Source organism: Micropterus dolomieu, linkage group LG10 (assembly GCF_021292245.1).
Source record: "Micropterus dolomieu isolate WLL.071019.BEF.003 ecotype Adirondacks linkage group LG10, ASM2129224v1, whole genome shotgun sequence".
Taxonomy (NCBI): Eukaryota; Metazoa; Chordata; class Actinopteri; order Centrarchiformes; family Centrarchidae; genus Micropterus; species Micropterus dolomieu.
In genome coordinates, this window is record NC_060159.1 from 15788909 (window position 1) to 15795088 (window position 6180).

Sequence of the window (6180 nt, forward strand, 5' to 3'; positions counted from 1 at the left end):
CAACAGCCTTTTCACCTGTTTAACCCAAAAATCTATTGATCGACTCCAGACTGTCCAGAACTCAGCTGCCAGGCTTTTAACCAGAACAAAGAAATATGACCACATTACTCCTATTTTAGCTTCATTACACTGGCTCCCAGTATGTTTTAGAATGGACTTTAAAATTCTATTGATCACTTTTAAAGCTTTTCATGGCCTCTCGCCTTGTTATATTTCTGACCTTTTAGTCCCCTACACACCAGCACGCACCTTGAGATCCTCGGGCAGAGGTCTGTTGTCTGTTCCAGAGTCTCGACTGAAAACTAAAGGGGACAGAGCGTTTGCTGTCAGGGCCCCGAGGCTCTGGAACAGCCTGCCCGAGGAAATCAGGTCAGTGAACTCTTTTAAGTCCCTTCTTAAAACATACTTTTATAGGAGAGCCTTTCCCGATCTTATTTGACTTTATTTTATCCCTTTTATTTTATTGTATTTTACTAATTTTATATTTATCTGTATTTTAGTCTTTTCAATGTTTTCATGCTTTTATCTTGTATTGTTTTTTGTATTATTGTCTCTTGGGTATTACTGTTTTTACACTTGTTAAAGCACTTTGTAACTTGTTTTTGAAAAGTGCTCTACAAATAAGGATTATTATTATTATTATAAAGTCAGTTTACAGACACATCAGCCCATTAGATGGCTCTTTTTTGTTTTCTTACTGACAGCACGGTGCACAAGCACACACTGTATTACAGATAAATGAAAATGTACGAGTGGGAACCAGGCTCTGATAGACGTGCACCTCCCAATCAGATTTTATATTTTCCAATCCAAAATGGATTCATAGGATTTTGGGGTGAAGCCATTTATAATTCATCTCTCTCATCTTTCTTGGTCTGCTGTGTGTCACATAGCAGCAGTGTAGTCACTGTAGACAGTGTTTTTCCCCTCCTCCCACCACCGCCTCCCCTACTCCCTCCACCGGCTCATGTAGCCTACGACTGAGATGAACAAAAAAATTGAGCGACAGTTAGACATGGACCTAGCCTCCCCTCGACTAATCAGTCGTCTTTGGATCTCTCTGTTGTCACATCGTCCAGTAGAGACACGGCAGTGCAAAGGCGCTCAACCCCGCATGCATTTGCATTAATACACACATACCCTTCCTGTCAGCCCATGAAAACATATCTACAGTACAGTAGGTGCTGTCTACAAGTTTGGAGAGAAGACAGATAGGTTTCATATATCACACACCACCACCACCACCACACACAGGCATACAAACAGCAGAAGTGAGCACCAGCTTGCTGTTTATCTGTGTGTGACTCTGTAGGGGAGGATTTAAGTGGGCATGAATGATCATGTCTATGGGAGCGCTGGAGAGAAAAATAGGATACACACACACACACACACACACACACACACACACACACACACACACACACACACACACAAAAAAAAATCTCACTCATCCCCATCCTCTCTGAAATAGGCCTACCAAGCTTGGCTGCCTGAGTTAAGCTCCTTTTAGTCTGTACTGTAACTCCAACACACCTACAAGTGACCCAGTTGCCCCACAGCACCCCCTATAGATGTGACTGTGATGTACTCTACCTCAGCAGGCTGCGGAGGTGTTCCTGTCTCTAAAGGTAAATAATCTGTAATTTGACTTGTAAATAAGATGTCTATCCCCTTTAAATGAATATAAATGATGTGAGGTATTAAGGCAAAATCTCTTCCATAAATCAACATTAAACAGTGTTTGCTGTTTGCTGTCTCCCTCTTGGTGTTGGTGTGTCGGTTTGTACTTTGCAGCAGTTATCACAGTGTGCCAGAGGTTACACACTCACACCACCCCCGCCTGTCGTGGCATGTGATGTTTTTCTAATTACTCTGAAAAATGACAGAGTGCATCTCCATCCGAGTGCGTCGCTGTGTACGCCACCAGCGGCTGCCGAGACATACATCACTCTAATTGGCTCAAATAGCTCTAATATATGCCACCATGTTGCCTTCATGGATCAGCAGCGTCGCCTTTTGAAAATCAATACAGGAACAGCATGCTGGGACAGAAGAGTGTTACGTTCAATGAGCAGCCCAATGGCTTTGGCATTTCAGCGTTAATCTTTTTGCTATCCACCAGTGGTGAGAGCGGTAATTGGTGGTAATTGGAGGAACATTAAGGCCTGAGATAGAGACAGGAAGGGTTTAAATATGTCAGGATGCACACTGTTTTGTGTGTGTGAGTGAGTAGGTGGATATGCACGTATGTGCCTAGTGAAATATTTTTGTAATTATAAATATCCTGACAAAAAAGAGACACATTTTTCCAATGATAGGGTGATATGGTGACACCTGTAGGCTCTGGTGAATTTCTAAATTGCATGTTGGGAAAGGCATTTTGTGCACAAATTTGGCATAGGCCATAAGTGTGAAACAAAATGTTACATGGTAAAATAGCATCTCAACTCCAAAATAGTTTTTAAAGCCAAAAAAACTATTCAGGAAGTGTCAGAACTTTATGCAATTAATTACAGTGAATAGTCAAATATATGATTTATTGTAGTAAAGGGGAGATTATTGGTATTCATTTTAACATTCCAGTGAATTAATAGATGTATAAAAATGAGAGTTTGCAGAATGTCAGCTGTTGTTGTAACAAACATCACTCAAGCATCAGACACAGTAACATACCCCATTTTTGATGTTTGATGATAAACTGACACTTTTGATCATCCCACAGACTTGCAGGTGTTTCATCTGCATTAGAATGATATCTTCAAAAGGGACATCAAAGTCATAATTTAATAATAGATAACAGCCCTGAAAAGGTTGCAGAGAAAACATAAAAATACCAGTAATCCGCAGTGATTCAATCCGAGTAAAAATAGACAGCTGTGCTACATTCAGTATAGTCACATTCATTTAATTTAACGTTCTAAGTTCACTTGGCTTTAATCCAAATTTTGAGGTCTACAGTGTACAACATAATAAGCATACCACTGTCCAGTACAAGTCAACAGATCACACTATACAGTACATCTCTGTTCCTTATTAAAGCCAGCATGACATGCCCTGCTTCCCCATCCAAACACTGTGTGTTTAACACTGAACATGCTTCATTGCTATAACCTCAAGTGGACAGTGGTCACGTTTAAAATCTGAAGCCGATGGATGGGATGGATAAGGCTGGACTGCAATCCCGCATAAAACTGGTGCAGTATGTTATCATCAATGTTATACATACGACATGTGTTATAAAACTGTCCTGAAAACCTCCAGTCTACATTTTCTCTTTTGAGTCCAACTCTGACTCGGTGAGAGATGATCTACTGAATTCCCAGCAGAATGTCCTTGATAAAGCACTACAGGGGGGTCCGCTCTTCATTCCTTGAACTGATGTGTTCTCTATCTATATAGTCTATCTGAGATTAAAGGACAGAGAGATAGAAAAACAAACTATATTGCCCACTAGGAGACATAGATCACTGTCACCATGGTGGAAATGGCTCCCTTCCTCTTTCTTTCCATCTCTCCCGTTCCTTTTCTGTCTTCCTCTCCCTTATCCAGATGTCCTTTGATAACGCAGCTTTAGGGGAGATTTCAGCTTGTGTCATTGGTCTCCACTTGGGGCTATGAAATGGTTCGACGAATCATAAACATGGGTTCTCCAAAACCATGTACCATTGTGGTGCAAAAATTGTTGCCGCACTGGGATTCTTACCGGGCCTAAACAATAAAGCCTTGCCTTGGGTATTTTTTACCTTATCACACCATTACAGCTGTTTTGTGCTCAAAGAGGCTCAGCTGCCTTCCTCTGTGTGTGTGTTTGTGTGTGTGTGTGTGTGTGTGTGTGTGTGTGTGTGTGTGTGTGTGTGTGTGAGAGAGAGAGTGTGTGAGTGCATGGCTCTGTAAAGCGTTTCACTAAGAAAGACAGAGAAAGGGAAAATGAGGTGAGAGAAATAGCAGGAGAGGCATGGAAAATACAGTGGTTACCGCCACGGTGTGTATATATATATATATATATATATATATATATATATAGAAATTGTTTGGTAATTTTATGCCATTTTTACATGTATATTCAGGAATTATTTGTTGCCAATATGAAAATAAACTAATAAAGAATAAAAAAATGTCATTATAGGTGATAAACCAGAAGTTTTGCTCCTTGACATATATTATATAACTCTGTAAATATTTAGGGATGTAAAACGAGTATTACAATTTTTTTTTAAATTGGTGTTAGAGAGTACTGTTAACACGTCAGTAACAGTAACACGTCACAACCAAGTTGTGATCTGGTGACTGCTAAGGCCATAACTTAGGATTGACATGATTTTCTCTTTACGTCCTGACAGCAATCAATAAATCAAAGGCTCTGACACAAAAATGAAAAATAATCTGGTACATGTGGCTGTCGCAGAACTGTACCTGCCTACCTACCTGCATGCAAACTAAGGATGAAATGGTATGAAAACTTCATATCACGATTACAGTGACCAAAATTATCACGGTTATCAGTATTATCACGGTATTGTAAAAATGCGCTGAAAAAGATAAAAATGTACTGATACACACCATTTCAACAAGTTTTATATTGAAAACTACAAATACAATTGCCATTTTGTTTGCATAAAAAATTAAATAAAAGCAAATACATTTTGTAAACATATGAAAATCATCAGTTTGCATTATCAAGATTTTATATTTTATAGGTAATACAATGAATGTCTTTAGAAGACAATGATAGTAACTGCAATGCAACAACTGACATAAATACAGAGGAGTCTGTAGCGTTTCTAGATATGCTGGTTGGTTGACTAAACTGCGTAACGTGTTATCATGTGCAATGGACGAATAGACTCTGCCGACGCACAGAGCAACAGAACAACGTGTAGCGTTTTTACAAGAGCAGCAACACGGAGAGCTTCAGTTTACACGCTGTTAGCAAGTCAGAGAGACAAACCAAAGCTAAAAGTTAACTCACTCTGTGTTCACTATAAGGTAATTTTCTTCAATCAAGTTTCCCTCAGCACTCTCATAAAAACTAAAATACGACCACACTTCAGCGTGACTGAAAAATCTCCGCTGCACTGTCTTCTGCCGTGTTGTCATTGACCCAAACAAACTCACGTTGCATTCTGCGCATGCGCGCCTGCTTCTGGGAGACACAGGACAGTGTTTACAGTGAGATCATAATAGTGCAGTTAACCATACCCGGTTACCATGGTAATTAAAATGTGTACGGTAATAATAACCGTCGGGAATTTTACCACGGTTTACCGTTAAACCGGTAATCGTTTCATCCCTAATGCACACTGCCCGTGCACTCACTGCACATAAAAATGTGTTTGGGGGAGTGGCTTTGGAGGGAGGCATGAAGGGAGGGGGGTGGGAGTTTTTCAGTTTGATACTTTCAAAATCTAGCTGTCTCTTGCTAGTTCCTCAATGTTGCCTACCATAGCTTTAATTTCTGACCCACTTGTGTGGGTATTTGTTTATAAAACCACACTGTCTGACTGTACATAATGCTGGTACAATAATTGTAGTTTTGTAAAGGAAACACAGAATTATTGCAAGTGCAGTACATGTCTCAGTAATGGAGGACCCCGGTGGCAGAAGGAAGCATGCAGTCTGTTTTAAAGATGCCTGTCTGACTTCTGTGTCCCCTGCCCTAAGTCTCCCTTCTATTCCTGGACCTCAACATAAACACTGCTGTGTGTAGGACACCGGTTGTATACAGTGGGTTTAGCATGGTGTTGAGTGATCCACTAAGTGCCCCCCAGCCATGACAATTGGTAATGCCAAAATATGAGCCTGCATGTCTGTGGATGGAGTCCATAATAGCATTAGGCATTTCATCTCCAACCTGTACTAGAGCAATTAAACATGTACTGTGTTTGCCTGCATGTATCTGTTGTATGAAGATTATCCTCCACTTGTCCTTTTAGTTATTGCAAATAGATTATCTAAAGACATCTCCATGCAACACCACAGTGCATAAAATGAATATATTCCTGTGTTTGCTGTGAAAATAAATAAATAAATGTAAAATAAGCCACAAAGACTGTGGGCTACAAAAAGATGTTGCTCAAGTTGGCCACAGCCTTTGTGAGTTTGATTTCATACTTTGAGTCAGGAGCACAGAGCTGATGATTGCATAGTGGTGTGTGGGAGACCCATCCAGGCACACTTAAT